The sequence below is a fragment of the Jaculus jaculus genome, chromosome 2 (assembly GCF_020740685.1).
Source record: "Jaculus jaculus isolate mJacJac1 chromosome 2, mJacJac1.mat.Y.cur, whole genome shotgun sequence".
NCBI classification, from domain to species: Eukaryota; Metazoa; Chordata; class Mammalia; order Rodentia; family Dipodidae; genus Jaculus; species Jaculus jaculus.
The window spans coordinates 89,463,705-89,487,361 of NC_059103.1; the positions used below are offsets into that span (position 1 = coordinate 89,463,705).

General features: G+C 36.4%; 1 protein-coding gene and 1 pseudogene across 16 annotated transcripts in view; one reads left to right on the plus strand and one right to left on the minus strand.

Moving 5' to 3' along the window:
- Camk2d (calcium/calmodulin dependent protein kinase II delta) overlaps nucleotides 1–23,657 on the plus strand; it is a 295,467-nt gene that overhangs the window by 44,972 nt on the left and 226,838 nt on the right. The window lies entirely within an intron of this gene.
- Nucleotides 19,251–19,350, minus strand: LOC123459095 (annotated as a pseudogene).

Consider the following 23,657-nt stretch of genomic DNA (forward strand, 5'->3'; position numbering starts at 1 on the left):
TAGCTCACTTCCTGTTTTATACTATAGTAGAGAACTATGTAGTAAATGTAAAGAGACTTATTTCAAGCCTGACAAGGAAGAAACAATGTTCTCATTATTGTCAAATCATCCAAAAAAAAAAAAACAACAACAACAAAAAAAACCAGAGAAATATCTTTAGTATAGACAGAAGCTGCTACATACAAGGTCAGCATAAACCCAAAAAATGTAGTTATGAAGGATAATTTTTAAAAGACAACCTGTAGAAATAATGGGAAATGACAAAGTAATTGAAATAGAACTTTTTAAAAAAATTAGTTATGTATATAGTGTGTATATAGCCATTATGGTACCATCATTAGCCTTCCCTCATCATCCCTCCATTAGGATGGTTGGTTTTGCATTGTGGGGGTGGCCACTGGTTATGGGGAGAGGCAATATCTCTGTTCAAAATGATCTAACTTATGGCTCTAATCCCTCTTCCACAAAGTTCCCTGAATCATGTTGGGTTCATTTTAGGTCTATTTCAGTGAGGAGATCTTGGAAGTCTCTGTCTTTGGATATCTGATTTGGTAGGAGCTGAGTATTCTCTGTCTATGTCTATCTCCTTCACCCTTGTGCTGATACTGTTTTCACTGAGAAAGGAGTTCTTGCTCATTACCCCACGAACTCTATGGTTTCAGCTGGCATCCTGGTGGGGTATGATGGGCTGATTTTCTTCTCAGGTTTTGCTTCTGAAAAAGAGAAGAAAATTCTGCAACAAAGAGTGAGGTAAGTGCAAGATACATGGATACCCATTATTATTTTAGAGAGAATTTAACAGGTATAGGCCCTCTTGTAGCCCACTAATGGTGGGAGCTTGATATTGGAGAGTGGGCTCATTTTTATAAAGGCTGTAAAAGGCCTCTTATGAAGAAATACTTAAAGTGTCACTGGAAAATATATGTCTGTATGTATATGGATAAGGGTCAACATACCTAAGCTTACAATTATCCTAAAATTAATCTATACATTCTATCCAATTTTTTCACATGTATATGCTTGGTTTATGTTCATGTGTGTTTGCATGTTCATATATGTGGATATACATGTGCAAGTCCACATGTTTGCATTTGTGTGAGGTTGATAGTAGTCAATGTTGATTGTCACTCTATCCTATTTATAGAGTCAGAGATTCTCACTGATCCCAAGGATTTACCTAGTCTACCAAACCAGCTTGCCCCAGAGAGCTACCTGTCTCCATCTCCTTAGCACTGGGATTATAAACCTGACCTCCACACCAGGCATTTACATGGGTCCTGGGGATTAGAATTTAGGTCCTCATGTGTGTGTGGCAAGATTTTGTCAATTGAGCCATTTCTCCAGCCTCTCAGTACAACTTTAATTGAAAATTCCAACAGACTTTTCATACAACTTGAAAGTGTAGGACAGATAAAAAATTCCTTTGTTCTCCTAAGAGGTATGCTACTAATATAAGGCAGATTAGTAGAAACAAATACTATGTGTTTGTAGATCGAAATTCTTACAAGAAAAATGAAGCTAAAGAAATTATGAGGCCTAAATTCTTATATAAAAGGTTGAACAAAAAATGGCTGTTGTGAAAAAGTAAACAGGCTTTGTTTGTTTGTAGAGATTTCTTCTGCTTTTTCAAAGAATTTAAAAAGGAGGTAAGAATATCCTTCTTCAACCTACTTTTTTTTGAATGCCTTTAGTTCAGATGTCCAAATTTATGCCCAAACGCCATTTTCTTGGTTCCAGGTTCTAATATGAAACAAACAAGTGTGTTCATAAAGTGTATGCAGAATAATAAAGGACCAAAAATCGCAAAGATAATATTCAAAAGTAATGAAATGAGAGAAGAAAGTTGTACCAGTTGTAAATTTAACTTGTTACATAAAAGAATGTGGTATCAGTATAGGAAAAAGGCAGCCAACTGAGAATGGAATGAAAATTAGAATACCATAACATAGCATAATACAGCATAGAAATAGATACACATGTTTGGAAGCCTGACTTTTGTCAAAAGTAGTATCATTAATTGAAGACATGGATCACTGAATCAATGATGAAGGCACAGTTACACATTAATGAAGAAAACACATATAATGGGCACTATCTGAAAAAATACCCCGAAGTAATTGAAGATGAACAAAAGACTAAATATGAAAAATAAAGTGGAAAAACCATTAATAAAATGATAAGACTATATCTTACAACTCAGAGCTAATGAAAGATATATTTGTTTTTAAAAGTAACAAGAAATGCCATAAATTAAAAATTTAATAAAATTTAATCCTATTGAAAACAAAATTCCTCAAGTAAATGAAAACACACATATACCATGTATAAAAGAAACTTGTACATTGCCATGAAATTAAAAAAAAAATGAGCTACACGAGAAAAAGTAAGCCATGGTCAAGGAGGAAAATCTGCATCTCATTTGTCATATATAATGGACAAAGGATCAGTAATTAGGTTACTAAAAGTAGACTATAGCATGGTTTGGTGGCACACACCTTTAATCCCAGTATTCAGGAGGCAGAGATAGGAGGATTACAGTGAGTTTGAGGCCAGCCTGAGACTACACAGTGAATTCCAGGTCAGACAGGGCTAGAGTGAGACCCTGCCTCAAAACAAAACAACAAAAAAGGACTGCAAGTGAATAAATAGATAAAACTCTGAAGAAAACAGGTTAGAATAGAATGAAAACTAAGAATTGACTCAAATTGCCAAAACATTAAAATATGCTTAATTATCAAGTAAAAATGAAGGTTTAAAGAGGCTAGTTGATGTTCACTATGTTGTCAAATAATTGTACACCATATAAAACTTAAGTGTTCAATAGACACATGTACTAATTCCTATATGAAGTCTCGATTTGGAAAATCACATAGAAGTCATTTGGTTATACCTAGAAAATGTAGATATTTTCATTTCTGCACTCTAAGATTTTCTTGTTTATGATAGAGGGAAATATAAAGTTGTATAAGTAGACCTGCACAAGCATGGTCACTGAGAGGTATTTGTAAAGAGACAGTAATTGGCAACAGACTAATCATCCTTTAGGAGGGTAATAAATAAATTGTGATATATGAGTATTTTGTAAAACCTTGTCAAGTGGCTAAAATGATGAAAAAAAATATATATATACATATATGTATATGTATATATATATATTTTTTTCCGATGGTTAATCTAACAAAGGTAATAAACTGTAATAGTTTCAAGTGCATAGTTTTAAGTATAATCCTATTTGTATCAAATTTTAATTATATAAAACCATAGTTATATTGTTTTTAGATAAACATCTGCATAACAAAGTCTAAATTGTACATGGAAATTAGATGTTAGTTTTTAAACAATTGTCTCTTGGTTTAAGAGGGAAAGATGGAGGGCTTTAGCTTCTTTGGGAGGCACAGATTTTTGAGGTAGGGTCTCACTTAGATCAGGCTGATCTGGAATTCACTTTGTAGTCTCACGCTGCCTCCCTAGTGTTGAGATTAAATGCGTGAACCACCCCCCCCCCCCCGCTTTTTTAAAAAGAAAATAAACAAATATCATTAAATGTTAAATTATTTCAGATGTGCTGGTTTATCAATTTTTGTTGTATTTTATGTGATTAGGTTACCACAGGATTCAAAATGAGAGGAATTAAAGGAATGACAGATTTTAAGTTTCTCCAGTTTTAAAATTAGATCTAGAAGTTGATCACTATTTGAGTCCTGTGATAATGTTTGACTAGTTCTCAAAGTTTTCATGTTATTTAATATGAGATGAAAGAATAACTTTTTTTTTTTGTTGGTGAGGCTTAATAATAGAGCCCAAAGTAGGTAAATTCTATAAAGAAAAGTTTGTTTCAGCCGGACATCAACACACAATCATAACCTCAGCGGTTGGGATGCTGAAGCAGGAGGATTGCAAGTTTAAAGCAAGCCAAGGCTATGGGGAGAGTTCCCAGCCAGCCTGGAAGAATTAGTAAGACTCTGTTTCAAAAAAAAATAGTAAAAAAGAATGGGCATATACCTCAGTGCTAGAGTGCTTGATTAGCATGTACAATGCCCCAAGGTTCATCCCCAGTACAGACACAGTATAGCATTAAGCTTAAAAAAATATTTCTCTTTGGCTTTGTAGCATAAATTCTATAGTATATGAATGTAAGCCTAACTCTTAGATCATGAGAAATTTTATTTATTTATTTATTTGAGAGCAACAGACAGAGAGAAAGAGGCAGATAGAGAGAGAGAGAGAGAGAATGGGCACACCAGGGCCTCCAGCCACTGCAAATGAACTCCAGAGGTGTGAGCCCCCTTGTACATTTGGCTTACATGGGTCCTGGGAAATCACGCCTCAAACCAGGGTCCTTAGGCTTCACAGGCAAGCGCTTAACTGCTAAGCCATCTCTCCAGCCCAGATCATGAGAAATTTAAGATAACACAATCTTCTTGAACATGTTTTCAGGTAGGTCAGAATTTATTGGTGGCTACTTAAAGTGTCTGTTGGACTGGCCTCTGTCCCTAGGCATTGATTACTATCTCATTTCCTATATAAATCTCCTGTCAGAAGAGCTGCCAAATTCATACACAGCAAAATATAAATACCTGAGGGAAGCTAATTAATTTTATCTCCATCTTATATTTTAAGAATATTCAAGAACTTACACTAAAATAATAAATTTCTAAATGTAAAAGTTAGGGCTTCCTTCACAGAAGTGACAGATAAGTGTTTTGACAACGGTCTCAATAAGACGTCTCAAATCTATTACTTCAATTGATGGCTACATTTAGGAGAAAGGGAACACCATTTCTATTTATTTATTTATTTATTTATTTATTTATTTATTTATTTATTTAAGAGTGAGAGAGAGAAAGACAAGGGGCATGCCAGGACCTCTAGCCACTGCAGATGAACTCCAGACATGTGCCACCCTGTGCATCTGGCTTACATGGGCTCTGGGTTCTTAGGCTTCACAGGTAAGTGCCTTAACTTCTCCATCTCTCCAGACAGTGCACCATTTCTTAACTAGAAGAAATGAAGGAAAAAGTATATTTAGTATAAATATTAATATTATTTTGAGAAGTATAAATTAGAGAAAAAATAAAGCTCACAACATCCACTACCAGTATGCATAGGATGAAGCTTAATTTAAGGAGATGTGATGCTGTGGAGAGCTACTGAAGGTCCAGTGATTGGGTTCCAGGGGGTTGACTATAAGGTCTATTACTGTGCATTGACTTTCATGATGAAATTCTTAAATCATTATTCTCATAGCTCAACATTAAGGCTCCTTTCATGCTGGTCTGTATCTTTAGGAAATGCAAATTTAATTGTAAATCAATGCTATTGTATTATGGCAGTTTCTTTTTGTACTAGTTTGAGGTCAGACTTTTCATTTCCATTTCTCTTTTAGTTCAAACAGGCATATACACTTAAGCAGAGATATGTTCATACTTCTACAAGCAGATATATTGACTTTTAATATAGATTCTGAATTTATTTCTCTATTAAATATTTTCTACTTGAATTATACTATAGTTTTCCCTTGGAACAGTTAGTATAAAAGGGAGACTTAATGCCAATTTTCCTGTTTTTTTGTGAGTGTAGTGCATTGCCTACTGAGCTAATAATGTACCTATTTCATCTTTTTAAATTTATTTTTTTATTTTATGAAATGAAGAGAGAGAAAAAGGAAGTGAGAGAGAGAGAGAGAGAGAGGGAAAGAGAAAGAAAGAAAGAAAGAAAGAAAGATTATATGAGTAGGCAAAGGCCTCTGGCCATTGCAAATGAACTCCAGATGTGCCATCTTGTGCATGTGGCTTTAAATGGGTACTGGGGAATCTAACATGGGGTCCTTAGGCTTTGCAGGTAGATCCCTCAATCACTGTGCCATCCTTCCAGCCCTAATTTCATCTTTTTTTGAAATATCCTGTAAAGGATGTTATGGCAGTCTGCAGTGATGTATGTTATATTTTATTCATATATATGCATATATATACATACACATACTCTCACATATATTCAACTTTAAATATAAATACTAATATAGACTATAAATATATAGTGAGTATTATATATATTCATATATATTGAATTTTAAATATGTGCTCAATTAGATAATATAACACTACATATACTGCATGTATTTTATGTAGTTACACATAGCATATCTTCTACAATTACATTAACATATAAACTTTCAAATAAGTATTAGGGGTTAAAACTACTTTAGGAGAACTTTCTGGAAATTCCATGGGATTCAAGTTTTAAAGAGTGTGAGCTGCAGGTTACTTATTTTTTAGGGTGTGTTCCAGCATCAGTCCATAGAAAACAGAGTGGACAGACTCAGTCTCCTTACTAAGGCAGTTCTGCACTTGATCAATGCCCTAAATATTTATTAGGGCACTTTTCCAATTCCTCAGTGTAAGCCTAGAATTACCTCAAATCAGCAATCTTTGAATCTCTATTTTCTCTGAAAAGAGCATAAACTTATCTTTTGCATCTGGTATTCTTGACCTCACTGCCAAAGTCATAGTGGCAGTGACAGCTGGGACAGCAGTAAGATGTCAATAGAAATGGCTAGTGGGATGAAATTGCATCCACACAGGCCAGAGACTTGTTCACAGTTTAATATAGACATGTCTGTCAAATCTGCTTGGCTGTATCAGTATAATTGTTTATCCGTTAATCATAATCCCTTTATTTTCACTGTCTTAAATACAGGAAGGCAGGGAGTAATTGACATGTGTTAATGATGGTGTGAGTGTGTGTGTTTTACATAGTTTTAGGTAGGTGGTAAAGGTAAGAGATTTTTTGTCTTCTTTAGGAGGCAGAAACACAGTAGGCTCAAGATGGAAAAAAATGACTGTATTTGCTTCTCTAGCCTAAAGAATGCTTTGTACATTTCTCTTTCATGTTTGAGACCTGATGTGATTACTCTTAGTTTCACAGTTGTCCCTGCTAACATTGAGCTTCTAGCTCCTGTCCCATACTAGAATAAATCAAGTTAACCTGTTTTAGTGTATGTATATTCCAGAGACATCTCCCTTTTTAATGACAGGAATCTAGCCATATATATATATATATATATATATATATATATATATATATATATATATACATATACACACACACACACATATATATATACACACACATATATATATATGCACACATACATGTATGTGTACATACATACATACATACATAGATACACATTTCTCTCTCTCTTTCTCTGTGTCTTACCTAAGCATCCCAGTATTAAAGCATATTGAAATCCATCTCATTTGGTGGACTCAAAGATGTTCACTTACTTTATTTAAGGTCACACAGTTTTTAAAAATTTTTATTTTTTAACATTTTAAACTTTTAAAAAATATTTTATTTGTAAGGAGAGAGAGAGAAGGGGGAGAAAGATAGAGAGAGAATGAATATGAATCAGATGCAGGTCCCACTTGTGCATCTTGCTTTATATGGGTACTAGTGATTCAAACCCAGGTTACTAGGCTATGTAGGTAAGCAACTTAACAGCTAAGCCTTTTCTCCAGCCCCAAGGTTGGAATTTTAAATGATTTCCTTCCAAACATCCCAATTTGTGTCCATAGTTTGGTTCTCATATTATACCCAAACTATGGAAATAAAATTAAAGATACAAGTGAGATTCTCTCCCCCCTGCCCTCTGCCCACTTCCCTCACAAAGCTTCATGAAAATAGTATCATTTTGAAGTCTGGAATTATCTTGGAGAAATTTTACTTTTTTTGATTATTCTTTCTTAATATTGTAATCTGAAAGCTTTTACCTATACTTGTATCTCATAGCTTTTAGCTTAGAAGTCTTCTTGAAACCTGAGCAGATGGTAGCACTGTTATCCTTGTAGTTCCCTTGTGACATTGCACACACTGAATCCAGACACATTTTCCAGGACATACTGCTTAGCTTCCTATAGTTACCTCACCTACTGCTTACTTCATTCCACCTGTATCTTTCCCCTTTTCAGAATGTATACTTCTATCTGAAAATAATCTTCCCTTCTCTCATTTTTGTCTGCTTATATTGTGTTGAGCCTGAATTATAATTCATAAAAAAGTATTTTAATAATTTGTTCAATTCTTAGCTTGATATAACTCAGTTAAGTATTAAAGCATTTTAGTTAAAAATTTTTAGTATCCTTAAATTTCAAGTAAAAATATTCATATTGTTTGATCATGAAGTGCCCTCCTCCAAGGGGCTCTGGTGTTCAAAGCTTGGTCCCCAGTGGGTAGTCATTGAAAAGTAATTGGATCATGAGGACATTAACCCCATCTGGGGGTTTATTGGCTGATGAGTTCAAAGCTGAATGCGCTACTAGAGGATGAGGCCTAGTTGGCAGTAGTCAGTCACTAGAGGCCTGGATTTTAGCTGTATATCTCTTCTCTTTTCTGACTTTTCCCTTTCTCCTCCCCTTTCTCTCTTCTTTCCTTACCATCTGTCATGCAGTAAGGTAAGCATCTTCCTATCACTATACCCTTCTGCCATGACGTTTCTGTGTCACTACAGAAACTAAAAAGCAATGGAGCCAGCTATGAACTGAAGCCTCTAAAACCATGAGTCAAACACTTTCTCTGTGTTTTTACTGTTTGTTCGTTTATTTATTTATTTATTACTTTTGTACTCAGTGAATACAATCAAATTGGTACCATTGTTAGGCTCGTCCATGTCCTACCTCCTCCTCTTGCCCCTCCTTATTGAGATATATAGGTCATGCATTGTGGAGTTATTCCACAGTTATGGGTAGGAGAAATGTCTCTGTGTATCATGACCCAATGTGTGGTCCTGACATTCTTTCTGCTCCCTCTTCTGCGAAATTTTCCTGAGCCAAGTTGGGTTCATTTTAGGTCTGCTTCAGTGATAAAGGTGTTGGGAGCCTCTGTGTCTCTGGATATCTGATTGGGTAGGAGTTGATTGTTCTCTGTGTTGATCTCCTTCACCCTTGTGCTGGTACCAGGTTCACCAAGAAAACAGCACCCTTGCTTGTTTTGCCAAGTATTCTTAGTTTCAGTTGGGGCCTCTCCTTAGGATCTATGTCTATCTGAAAAAGAGAAGCAGATTCTAAAAATGGAGAGTAAAATTAGCACCAGATAAATGGGATAACCCTTATTTTTTTAGAGAGAATTTAATAGGTATAGGACCACTTGTAGCTCATGATTGGTGATAAAGAAGAGTGGGCTCATTTTTGGATATGGCTCTGACTTGTTTCCCAGCTCCAGCTATGGGTTCCTTTCCACTGAGTGGAAATAAATAACTCTGTAGAAAATCTCACCAGTAGAATGGATGAAGGAGAGGACAGAATATCTAAGCTGGACTGTTTTTTATTTATTATTTCTATTTCCTTATTTATGTCTTGTATTGACCTCTTTATTTCATTAAATTGATGTTCCGTGTCTTCTTTGATTCCTTTGATTCCCTCTTTCATTCCTTTGATTTTCTTCTTTGACTTCTTTGAACATATTTACAATCATTCTTTTGAAATCTTTCTCAGGCATTTCCTCTAACTCATTCTCACTGGAGGTCATTTCTGATGCATTAATACTTTTTGGCAGATTTATAGTGCCTTGATTTTTGGTGTTTCTTTTGTTATAATAATGTATATATTTTTGCATTTGGTTTAATGCTTGGATTTTCTAGTTAGCTGGGTATTAGATGTATCACTCAATCTGATGTTGTATATCTTCAGGGTAGGAGCTTAAGGTGCTAGGTGTGGCTCTTAAAACTCTCAGGGTATCTACAATAGTAAACCTAGGTGTTGGGTTTGCCTTCTATGGGAGTATTCAAGTAGGCTGAGTGGAACAAAATACAGATAGATTCTAAAATTTAACTAAACAATGTATACATTCAATGAAAAACAGCACAGAGAATTTATGCAAGAATAGGTATTATGACAACCATATGCTCTATCAACAAGGAGGTTAAGATTTCTGGTCTGTTGAGGGTTCCAAGTCAGCTTGTGACCAAGTGAGACCCTCCCCTCATGTATAACAGAAGAGGAAATAAAGCCACTATAAATCAAGAAGCAACAATTAACAAGTCCAAAATATAGCTTATTTAAGAATAGAAAATCTGGCCATTCATCAGATTTAACATATAAGTTATCCTGATATGGAGGGTGCAATCATCACTTCTGGTTCAGGGCTATATACCAGGTTTATTAGGTGGGTACTGAGCTGGTATAGTAATCCCAGTTACCTTTTGGGATGATTTTGGTCTCAGTTATGTTGCACTCCTGCTTGGGTGCCTCTTTGGAACACTGTGGGTTCATGTTGGCTGCCCTGGTCACTAGACTGCTGCTCTGTTCACCAGAGCTGGGCACTGGCTTCTCCTGTGGCTCAAGCCAAGCCTGGCAGCTGTGGCCTCACTGACCTGGCATCATTGCTGCCGGAGCCGCCACAGCCACTGCTGCTGGAGCTGCTATGGCCTGCCTATGTGGGCTCTGGATGCTCTGGATCTCTCCTACTTCTCTGCTGCCATTTTAATTTCTTATATACCTCACTTTTTAGTAACATTGTGTATTTTGCTGTTTTTGTATTTTTGTTTTTGTTTTTGGCTTTTGCTCCCCTAGGCTGCTTTGGTGTGGTTCCTACGCCACCATCTTAACCGGAAGTCGTATTTTGTCAAAGGCCTTTTCTGCATCTATCGAAATGATCATGTGGTTTTGTGTTTAACTTTGTTTATATGGTTTATATTACATTGACAGATTTCCATATGTTGAGCCACCCCTGCGTTCCTGGGATGAATCCCACTTGATCAAGGTGGATAATGCCTTTGATGTATTGCTGGATTCAGTTTGTGAGGATTTTGTTCAGGATCTTTGTGTCCATGTTCATCAGGGAAATAGGCTGGTAGTAGTTTTCTTTTCTTGTGGCATCTCTGCCTGGTTTTGGAATTAGGGTGATACTGGCTGCATAGAAGGATTTGGGGAGCTTTCCCTGTTTTCTAGTTGTGTGACACCTCTTCCAGACAGTTGCCTGCAACTCCAAATTACAAACTAAAAAACACTGAATATATTGGGGGCCATCTATTCAAACTACTACATTCTGCCATTGGTGCCCAATTGACTTAAAGCCATCACACATTGTAAATTGTATTTAGTCCAGTTTTAAAGGTTCCCACAGTCTTTACCAATTTAAGATAGTGCTAAAATCTCAAATCTTATCTGAGATTTAAGGTTGTATCTTAGCTATGAGACCTGTACAATCAAACAGGTTGCATACTTTTAACATAAAGGCACAGAGTAAACATTTTCAACTGGTATATGGCATAGCAAAGGAGACTAGAACCATAAACTCAACCATCATCAAATAAACATTAAACTTCTATAGTTTAAGTCCAATATAACCAGAGACTGACAGTCTCCAGATTTTTTAATTTTACCCCTAGTTGGGCAGAGTAGCCAGGGAAAACTTCTGTCCCAGACGAACAGTGTACTCCATGCTAGCCCATGTACAATCTTGGTACTTCCAAAACATCTTCAGGTCTGCATGCAAACCACAGTCCATCTTTTAAAGGCTCTTCCTGCCTATCAGGGTCATCATGCCCTGCTTCTTGTCAGATCTCACCAGTGGCACCTGAAAATGTGTGTAATTTTTGTGTACTTAACACATTTTTTATGTTTTTAAAACTAATATGAAGTGTGCAGGACACAGCCATATTTTTAATTTAGGGATGAAATAAATCGTAACCTTGAAAAGGAGGTTCTTTTTCCACTCAACTCTTTTCCCAAAGAGTTCGTTATCATAGTCTTTCCTTAGGTACCCTCTTTATTGTTTTAATGTAAAGCAGTTTGGGCCATCTTCCTTAAGATTGTTAATGTGTTGACAATAGCAGCTTCAGTAACCTGAAGCCAGTCTCAGTGCCTGCAATTTTAACATGTTTGAGGTTTTTTTTAACTTAAAATCTTAAATCTTGTAATCCACTATCTTTAGCCAAGCACATCAGTCCATTACAAATTTAACCTTGATCAACTTATCTAGGCTTGGGCAGCAGAATGCAGCCAGCACTTGGGCAGTTGCCCAGTTCCAAGTCTTTCCTTCCCCTTAGAAAGTTTATAAGCTAAGCCTGTAAGTTCAATTTTCTCTGTACTTAGCATTTAAAATTCTTTTTTTTATCAGAATAGTCCATAATACTTGGCTTTACTAATCCAGAAGGTGACTTCATTTACAAGTACCATGTCCATGCCCATTGTTTTAAAACACAAGTTCCAAAAGGCCAAATCCATATGGTCAGCTTCATCTCATCTCACTTTTTGTACCAATTTCTGTGACAGACAGCTTTAAGTTTGCTGAGATGAACTTCCAGACCAGACATAGTTATGGAGGAAGAGATATTTATCAAAATTTACAGATCCAGGGGAAGTTTTGTAATGGCAAAATAAGCTGGCCCTGTTTTCACAGGTCCAAAAAATAAAAAAATAATAATGACAAAAAACACAAGCCCAAAGCCACACCAAACAATGGACTTTAGGAACTCCAAGTGGAACTAGGCACTTTGTATATCTTTAGATTGAAATTTTAAGCCCAGTACCACACCTTAAGATCCATACAGTGACACCTCCACCAGCCAGATGGCTATAGATCCAAATTACAATTCATAAAACACTAACTATATTGGGGACATCTATTCAAACTACCATACTCATTAAGTTAAATAATCCATTTTCTTCTGGTTTGTCCTTAGTAGAGATGGGGAACAGGTGCTCACTGTTCTAAACATAATAGTTTATATAGTTCTAGGTCATAGAATGCATTCCCTCAGCTTTTCTTCCATTCACAGCCTTTTGGCCCATCTTCCTTTGCAATACCTTTCAACATTCTTATGTGCTGATCCCCCCCCCCCACCAATTCTGTTTCTTAACATTCCCTTTCAGATATAGAGATAATCAGTGGCCATGGATCTCCAACAGTATTGAAGCACAGAAGAGTTTAAAATCAGATACTCAGCACCAAGTTTCTACACTAATTTTCTATTTGTGAATTCTAGTAATGTGCTTTTTGTCTCTCCCCTTTCCCCATATCCTGCTTATTCATTAGTGTTCATAAGCCTGAGCCTTACTTTAATTATTATCACCAGGTAACTATTATAGGCAGAGTGTGGTAATTCAAAGAGGCTACTCATTTTCCATTCCAACAACGGTGGTTGGTTTTCTTTTCATATTTCACTTACATTTCTCTTTTGGTTCAAGTTAGTTTTTCATTACTGTCTTTTACTTTTTGCACATGACCAACTCTTACTTGTGTTTTCTCTGTGTCATATTTCAAAACACATTTTTCAAAATGACAGAAAAGATTTGCATAAATATGATGAATAATTTTTTTTTTTTGAGGTAGGGTCTCACTGTAACTCAGGCTGACCTGGAATTCACTAAGGAGTCTCAGGGTGGCCTTGAACTCACGACAATCCTCCTACCTCTGCCTCCCGAGTGCTGGGATTAAAGGCGTGCGCCACCACACCCGGCTTGATAAATAATTTTGATGGAAAAACCTTATAAGATTTTAGTTTGTTTAATGTGATCCTGTTAAAAATGCTTTATTTTTGATATACAAAAGGATGTCAAGGAATTTCATTCATGCTTGAATAGTTGATAGTATGACCATATCTCAATCATTTTGCTATGTATAAATTTTATGATATGCTAACCTCATGTTGAATAGTATTTAACCCAGAACTTTGTTTTTCTGTATTTATCTCATATATTCTTTGAAACTTGAAGAGCTTGTTACCTATTCATTATTTATTGTGCTGAGGAGTTAAATGGTACTAAAATAGAACAAGGTTTAGGTATAATAGCCATAATATGGCCATGGCAAGGCCTCTTACCATTGCAGATCAGCTCTAGACACATGTGCCACTTTGTGTATCAGGCCAAAGGATTTTGTGCTCATCGTCCTTTCCTCTACCTTCTGTGGATAATACATTATTAGGATACAATAATGTAAAATTCTCACTGGTAGTACTTGGTCATTTAATATAGCTCTTTATTTACTGATATAGTTGCTTTGTTCTTTTAATGGGAAGATTGTTAGCATGGAGGAAATCAACTGTTCGTGGTATGCATGATTACTTGTTTGTTTTTTTTTTTTTTGAAATGGGAACCTATAAGTCTTATAAAAAGTTTTAGATAAGCGGAATTATTTCTTGCTCCTCAACTACTCCACAAATTAATAATCTCTCAAATGAGAAACATGGGAAATGTCAAGTAAATTAGGCTAACACTATAGATTACTAATAAGAAATAAACATGTTTCTAGTAAGGATAAAATTTAGTTATTGACTTTCTTTTTAAATTTATTTTATTTTTATTTTTTTAATTTTTATTAACATTTTCCATGATTATAAAAAAATATCCCATGGTAATTCCCTCCCTTCTCCCCCCCCCCACTTTCCCCTTTGAAATTCTATTCCCCATCATATTACCTCCCCATCTCATGTGGCAAGTGGCTGTGTGGCACTAGGAGCATGCAGCAGCTGCTTGCTCGCATCTGGAACAGTCAGGAAGTAGAGTGAGGAATGTTAACATTCATCTGGCTTTCTCCCTCTCTGTTTAGATTAGCTAGGGTCCCTGCCCATGGGGTGATCACCAATAGTCAGGCTGGGTCTTCCTTCCTGTGTTAAACCTCTCTGGAAATACTGTTATACACATACTCAGATGTGTGCTTTCTAGGGTATTTTAAATTCAGTCAAGTTGTCAAGGAACAATAGACACCATTGTAGCCAATTAAGGCCTATTACCTTTATACTTTTGTTGGAACACTTTTCTGGACCTCTACTATCTCATGCTATGTATCATATCATCTATCTAATCACATTATCTACTAAATGCTACAACACCTACAGCTTAAGACTGAATAGTGTGGGATCTGTATTCTCATATTTAGCTCCCTCTTTTCTTTCTTTCAGATAAAGAGGAAGATATATAGAGAGAATAGGCTTGCCATGACCTCAAGCTACTGCAAACAAACTCCAGTTGCATGTGTCACCTTGTGCATCTGCTTTATGTGGGTATTGGGGAATCAAAACTCAGTCCTAAGGCTTTACAGGCAAGCGCCTTAACTGCTGAGCCATCTCTCCAACCTGACAGTGTTATCCTAAAACAAGAGTTGACTACTGATGAACCATAGATTAGGCCTGGTTTTTAACATGACCAATAAAGTAAGAATGGTTTCTATATTTTGAAAGGGTCAATAAAGACATGTAAGCAGCAATGATATATATTTACTCACTGGCCCTTAAGATGTGAAATTTGCTTGTTCCTATAATAAGTGGAGAGGATAAAACCCATGGTCTTTTCATAGTTTACAGTTTCAGGGAAACAACACTTTTAAATGACTGAGAATTTTGTAAATGTGTTCAAACATTATATGATGTAGTAGTGGACTGGTGATGGGACTGGAAGGATGGTGGTAGTCTCCTCTCTTACCCTTCATAGAGCCACTGTCATAGCTGCTTTAAAAAGAACTGTGCTCAAGGTATGACCCATATCTAGTGACTGATCCACTGACTGGATGACATAGAAAGGACTCATCATTTCAGCTAGCCTAGGGATATTTAACTCTAGACTTCCTATGGTTGTTGACCAAGACTGTCTTTGAACCTGTGGCTTAATATCTTCCTGTCCATTCCTATGATTATTAGATTCCTGATTCTTTAATTGAGTTTTGAAAAAACTAACCTTCCTTCCTTAGAGTCGGCTACCTGGGAAATAAAACCTGCATTGGTCAGAAAGGTGAACACTATTCCACTTATTGCAAACAGAGAAGAGTAAATAAAGCCTTTGTTGGGGATTAGTGGGATTAAATACCTGGATAGTACAAAGTGTTTTTGTTTGAAATAATAGGTGATAAGACTGTCAAAAGAGCTTTATCCTGAGAGGAGCAGAGAGTTGTTTGCAACAATATAAGGAGAAGAGTGCTTTAGAGTTACTCTAGTAGTATGGATTTGGAGGGGGATGGAAATTCTTTAAAAATGTATCTGTTTCTCTGCCATTTTTTTTTTTTTTTTTGAGGTAGGGTCTCACTGTAGCTCGGACTGACCTGGAATTCACTATGTGGTATCATGGTTGCCTCGAATTTATAGCGATCCTCCTACCTCTGCCTCCTGAGCGCTGGGATTAAAGGCGTGTGCCACTACGCCCGGCTTCTCTGCCATTTTTCTTTTTTAACTATGTCTAATTTTATGTGAAATCTATCAGGGATGGTTGTAAACAGTGTTTTACTAAAGCCTTATTAGTTAGAATATCAGAGCTTGAAATTATGCTGGCTCAGGTTTTCTGTCTGTATCTATTCCTGAAGAAGGTATGGAGGTGTCCTTCTAGAATGTTCTGAACACATTCAAAGGTCTATCTGGTGTCTTGAATTTACACAAATTCTAGCTGAGCCTATTCTTACTACTTAAGTTTTCTGTGATCACTTACTTCACTTCTCTGAGAGAAACAAGGATGTCTACAGCTAGAAGCAGGAGATGAAACAGTCTTGGGAGCCTTCCTGCATAGTCCGATGAAGCCCTTTACCTGGGGCGCACTGTGATTCTTTGGTAGATTTGCACTATTGGAGGGCTGAGAATAACCCCTTTCTTCCCCCAGTGCTGGGAAGAGTGGCATAAGATGGGTTTAGAAATATATAAACAGTGGCAGGGGAGAGGGCTCAGTGATTTATGACTTTTGCTTGCCAGCCCAGATTCAATTCCTCAGTACCCACATAAAGATAAATGCACAAAGTGGCACATAAATCTGGACTTCTGTGGCAGTGGCAAGAGATCCTGGCATACCCATTCTCCCATGCTCCTCTCTTTTCCCCTTCTCTCTCCCCGTCCTCTCCCCCTCCTCTGTCTCTCTCCCTCCCTCTCTGTGTGTGTGTTTGTGTGTGTGTGTGTGTTTTGGCAAACAATTTTAAATTTTAAAAGGAATCATATAAACAGACCCAATGCTGACTCCTGTAAAGTTGAAATCGCCTCCTCTGTTACCTGTGTGGCAGCCTTATTCAGTAGCAGAAGGAGACAAGCATTACATTTTTGTATGTGGTAGTTTTCTCAACCTGAAGGAATTTTTTTTCCTCCCTTGGCATTTATAATAAACTGGTGGAATATCATTTACATAAATTTCATTTGCAAAAGTAAAGATGGCAATGTACAATTTTAAGCTTATTAAAAATAGCCCTTTGACAAGCCAATGAAGTAATTGCCTGTTTACAGTTGGCAGATTTTCATAGAGTGTATTTATGAAAAGTAGCCTCAGCCGTCCCAGGTTTTGCTCAGTATCTCTCAAGTAAATTTAATTTCAGTTGCCTGTTTAATATTATATCCTGTATTTCTAAAAAGTTACTAAAATTTGATATTCATAAAGACGGTGATATTATAGACAAGTAGGACTGTGGGATGTTTAAGCACATAGCTCTTTGAAATGAAATAAACAGACTAAATTTTTAACATGACTCATAAATCCTGAGCAGTGTTTGCATTACAAGTATGCCTCATAGTTTTCTAAAAAGAATGACTGTCTCTTGCTCATAAATCTGTTTGTAAAAGTTGATGCCTTTAGTTTATCAAGAAAGAAATTTATATATGTATATATCATATATGTATATATTATAATGAATGCAGAGATATATAAGAATGAATTTTTAATTTTAAAAATAATTAGAAATTAAATATAAAAATTGATCATTTTTAACTATTCAGTTAGATGTGTTTTGGAGAATGTACACAAGCAGGTAGCAATCAGCAGATCATGATACTAAACATTTCCTATAGTTACTATAGTTTAGCTATTTCTAAAATTTAGTATAAACATAGCCATATAATATGTACCCTATTTATGGCTTCTCTTAGTTAACATAATGCTGTAAAAAAGTTGGTCTCTTTTTATTGCTAAATAGAACTCTTTATTATATGGCTTTATCATAAGTTATCAGTTCACTTGAAAAAGATATTTGATTTCTTTGCAGTTTTGCTTATTATAAACCAACCATAGTGAACATTCAAATGTAAGTCCGTGTGGAAGTATGTTTTTCTGTATAGTATAATGATATGTTTAACTTAGTATGAAACTCTTATATTCTAGTGCTTATTTTTGAGCAACCTAATTCACTTCTGTGTTTCAGTTAAAACAGTCTATGTTCAATTTTTTTTTAAATTTTGTTTTTTGAGGTAGGGTCTCACTCTGTATTCTCAGGGTGGCCTTGAACTCGCAGTGATCCTCCTTCCTCTGCCTCCTGAGTGCTGGGATTAAAGGCATGTGCCACTCTGCCTGGCTATGTTCAAAATTTTTTTTTATAATTTGATTTTTACTTATTTATTAGAGAGAGAGAGGGAGAGATTGGGCATGCCAGGGCCTCTGGCCACTGCAAATGATCTCCAGATACATGTGTCACCATGTGCATCTGGCTTACTGGCTCATGTGGGACCTGGAGAATTGAACCTGGGTCCTTAGGCTTCATAGGCATGCACCTTAGCCACTAAACCATCTTTTCAGCCCTATTCAAATGTTTTTGTTCATTTTTATTTATTTATTTGAGTGTGACAGAGAGTGAGAGAGTAAGAGTCAGAGAATGAGGGAGAATGGGCACACCAGGGCTTCCAGCCACTGCAAACAAACTCTCCAGATGCGTGCGCTCCCTTGTGCATCTGGCTAATGTGGGTTCTGGGGAATCCAGCTTCGAACCAGTGTTCTTAGGCTTCACAGGCAAGCGCTTAACTGCTAAGCCATCTCTCCAGCCCCCCTATTCAAATTTTTGGTGCTGTTGAATGATGCAAATCACTGAGCAAAATCCCTGAACAAATAATATTGATAATACTTTGCATGTGGTCATAAATCATAAATAATGCCTATGTATTTAAGGATATGAAAAACAGAGCAGTATCTGGTAATGGAACTGAGTAATACTGATTCATATTATTCTGATTCTGTATTATGAGAAGTACAAACCCTGGTCCTCTGTGTTCCATGGTATATGGTACCTCTAGGGAAGATGGTAGACATTTAGCCTTTTTCAGCTTTCCATGCTGACTTACTGGATCAGAGTCCACATTAGCCAGATGCCCCGGTATTGGTGTGTTTGAGAAGTGCTGCTGGAAATGAGAGGAGAGAAGAACTGGATCTCACAAACATTATCAGTGCATCATGGAAACTGCAGTTCTCTTTTCAATCCCATACTATAACTTTCACAAATCCTGGGCTTGATCTTTTAAAATACTCAATGAATTGAATAGAATTTTCTCTGAAAAAAATGAATCTAAACTCCTTGAACATTAAAAAACTATATATTCACTTTATGAATATGCTTGTCATCCTTGCACAGAGGCCCTTTATTGTATCATTCCAACTTTAGTGTATATGCTGCCTAAGAGAGCACAGAATGAGTTTCTTTTATTAATATTTTATCATTTATTTATTTATTTATTATAGAGAAAGAATGAATGGGTATGACAGGTCTCTAGCCACTGCAAACACTCCAGACACGTGTATCTTTCGTATATGGGTTCTGTGTCCTTAGGCTTTAAAGGCAAGTACCTTCACTGCAAAGTTATCTCTTCAGCCTAAGTTTCTTAATTTAAATGTGTGGTGCAGCACTTGCTGATCTCTATCCTGAACAAACCAGTTTTTGTATGTTTTGTGTACTGTACAGGGATTTGTAAAGTGTGTTGTGGATGCTTTTTTTTATTTTTATTTTGGAGATAGGGTCTTATTCTAGCCCAGGCTGACCTAGAATTTACTACATAGTCTCAGGGTGGCCTTGAACTCATGGTTATCCTCCTACCTCTGCCTCCTAAATGCTGGGATTAAAGGCATGTGCCACCATGCCCGACATGTGTACTTTTTATTATTTTGAGTTAAGGATTTTTGTTGTTTCCAATATATATATTATTTTGTTGGATATGGGAACAAGCAAATTACAAATTATATAAATCACCAATTAGACCTGGGTGGTGAGGAGATAAAGGAGCAGACTAAAGGAAGGGAGATGCTAGTGCCACCTGTCTTCTAGCTCATTCAGACCGGTTTTAAGGCTGAGCTTATAGAAACTTAAAGTCTTATGCTTAACTCTCCATGACAACATAGTGAAGTGACAAGATGCTCCTTAAATACGTCAGTGCTTTCTGAAAAGACAGTGTGTAGACAGGTAAAGTCTTGGTAGTTAAGGTGCATGCATGGTATTATGGATAATCAAAATGAAAAGGATATCAGAATGAAATTAGTATGAATGATGGTTTTTACTTTAATTCCAAGATATATGACCATGAAAGCCACTTCTGTTTCCAACTGTTTGCCAGCAAGCACATCCTCACACCTAGGGACTATGCACACTTCTTCATTAACCAGTCTTCCATCTACCTTTGCTACAAAGTTAGGACAAAGGTCATATCAGATGTATTTTTAGCTAATGGAATCCATATGTTTCTATTTTTATTAGATTAGAAAAATTTTAAAACTTTGAAAATATTCCTCTGAGCTGTGTCATTTCTTATAGGAACTTTGATAACATCATTCAGATTGAAATTCATATGTAGCCATTGATAAGCAGGTATGTATCTAGGATTTATTATCCAGACATCATTCCAAAAGTATATGTTTAAATACTGTTTATTTCAGTATTATTTAAGAGAGTAGGAACTTGGTACCCATCCTTGGCAGTCAATTAAGAGATTCACTAAATGAATTATAGCACATGTATAACCAAATAATTGACTGCCACATGAAAACAATGGGTTATACCTACAAGAAAAGGTATGTACGACATGTCAGAAAAGAAAAGTAGTGAGTAGTTTATGTCATGTGACTCTACTCACGTAAATTCAAAAGAAACTGGGCATATAGCTGAGCTGCTTGTCACAGAGTCTGTCTTGTAGAACATGTACAATGATACATTTGGATAATAGGAATAAACATGGAGAAGAGGGAATTTTTATATTTAACTTTCTATTTTAGCTTAATATTTTTGTAAAATAATTTAAATTAAAATGTAAACTAAGACAAAAACAAAATGTATAAGATAATGAAGATAACAGTTGTATTGATAGTAGCTATTTTTATTAACATCCCTCGAGGGACTATGTGGTCATTAAATTATAGAGTCCTATAAGGGACAAGTGCTAAGAGCTCCATTTTGTGCATAATGAATCTGAAGTATGGGGAGATGCTTGGCTGCATATCAAAATCAGTAAATTATGAAAGAGTCAATGTAAAAATTCTGAGTATAGGCATTAGTTAAAATTACTGTTTATATGTGGTGTCTTCCACGTGGACTGCAAGACAACAGAGATTTTGAATGATAAATTTTGTGAGCAAAAAGAAAAGAGAGGATAGGTCTTTTTCAACACCTATCTATGTTTCCACTGGTTCTTGATGATCTAATTGGAGAAAATGAGCTATTTGACATATTCCGAGGACTTCTATTTCTGAGTTATTTTCAGACTTAGTGATACAATCTTCAAAGTGGATTGTTTTGGTAGGTATCTCAAAGCAGGTATGTGAGTCTAGGTATAGGGGAAGAGTGTCCAACACAGAAGGATCAGGAGGTACAAATGTACCAGTCAGGACCATATTGGAATCAGGTCAGAAGACAAACTTGGAGAGACAAATTTGAGCTCACAAACATACAGACAACACTTAAAGCTTGAAGATTGTGAAGGAAACGATTTGGAAGATCTCTCGACCTTTTCATACCATTTCCGTCCAATTTTTCTCTATTTTGCTTATTCTTTTCCCCTGTCTTCCATTCCTTGATATCACAGAATGGCAACTTGCATTGTTGGTTGTCCTCTATCTTGTGAGTAGGGATAAGCATGCTACTTACTTTGAGATACAATCTAACTAAATGCTTATTTTTATTTATTTGTCCATTGTTTTGGATTTTGGAGGTGGGATCTCACTGTACTGCAGGCTGACCTGGAATTCAGTGTAGTCTCAGGATGGTCTCCAACTCAAAGTGATCCTCCTACCTCTGTCTCCTGAGTGCAGGGGCAAAAGTTGTATGCTTACTATCATGAAGAATCCATGGATATAGAATTGTAGTCTAAACAGAAAATTAGAATTTTACCCCTATGTTTCTTTTGTGGAATATCAACTTTTTGTTAATAAGACTACATTACTCAATGGGTGGGTCTATAACCATTTACAGAACACTGTATACCTATGCTGGGCTGATCATTTCAGAGCCTTGCGCCACACAGGTAAATCAATTAAGCACAATGTAAAATGTATGCCTTAGATTACACAGGGTAGCTTGTAGGAAAAGCTTACAACCTTTTAGTGTTTTATATTTTGATAAACTACTATCTTTTCAATATATGTAGAATGGTCAGAGAATGTAGCAGAGGGGACCTGATTTTCCTCTCTGCCTCGTGCCCACAGGTTTCTATTATACACTTGGGAAGCGAGGGAGTCTAACCTGCTTTTCTTGTCTCTCTAAAGTTAATGAGTACATGACCCACATTCTCCTGTAAGTTTTGAGGATGGCTTTTTTTCATCATAGGCATGCCTATGTTTTAGAATAAAAGTGTATTCAGTGGTTTGCATGATCTTTGTTCTTGACAAGTAACTGTCAAAACAAGCACACCAGTGACACTGTAGGGCATCTCCTGTGCAAGCACGGCAAGCATAAGTGGAAGGTAGTATTAATGCTCCATTAATAAATCAGCAGGGTTTAGTAACTGGATCTTCCTGTGTGAAGTCTTTTACTGCTCTCCCATGCTCATTGGTCTAGAGGTCAGGAAACTCCCAAAGTTTCAGGTCAGATGATATCATGGCATTTCCATTCTCTGGATAAATGAGCTGATTCTTATGATCTTGGATGAATCTACCTGCCCCAGGTAGCTGATGTGGATAAGTAATTTGTGTGTGTGCGCATGTGTGTGTGTGTATATATGAATAAAATGTAGTTGATGAAAACATTATTGATAATAAGATATTATCATTTTATACTTATATTTAGCTATAGCCTTCCCAGCACTTGGGAAGCAGACTTAGGAGGATCACTGAATTTGAGGCCACCCTGAGACAGCATAGTGAATTCCAGGTCAGTCTGAGGTAGAGTGAGACCCTACCTTGGGGGAAAAAATAGTTGAGGGCTGGAGAGATGGCTTAGTGGTTAAGTGCTTGCTTGTGAAGCCTGAGGACCCCAGTTCGAGGTTCGATTGCCCAGTACCCATATAAGCCAGATGCACAAGGTGGCACTTGCATCTGGAGTTTGTTTGCAGTGTCTGGAGGGCCCTGGTGTGCCCATGCTCTCTCTCTCCTCTCCCTCTTTCTCTCTCCATCATTCTCAGATAAATAATTAAAAATAAAACAAAAATTTTAAAAAATAGTTGAAAACTGGAAACATTGATCCTAAAATATTATCATTTTATACTTATATTTAGCTATAGTCTTATTCTATCTCAGCATCATGAACTGTTAATTTATTAGGTCCTGAGCCAAAAGTTCCAACCAAATCCCATTAACCTTTTGAAATTTAACATTTCCATTCTAGTTGAAATTCAGGGTTTATGAATAACTTAGACACAAGGGAAGGGAGTCCTTTCCCTATTTTGGGGCACAGATTATTTTATATGACATTTCCATGTTCCTGATGAGGATAAGAATCAAAGGAATATCAGTGTCTTGGCAAATAGCTCATCTTCAGCAATGTCTTAATGGAAGCCCTTACTCAGTACAGTATTT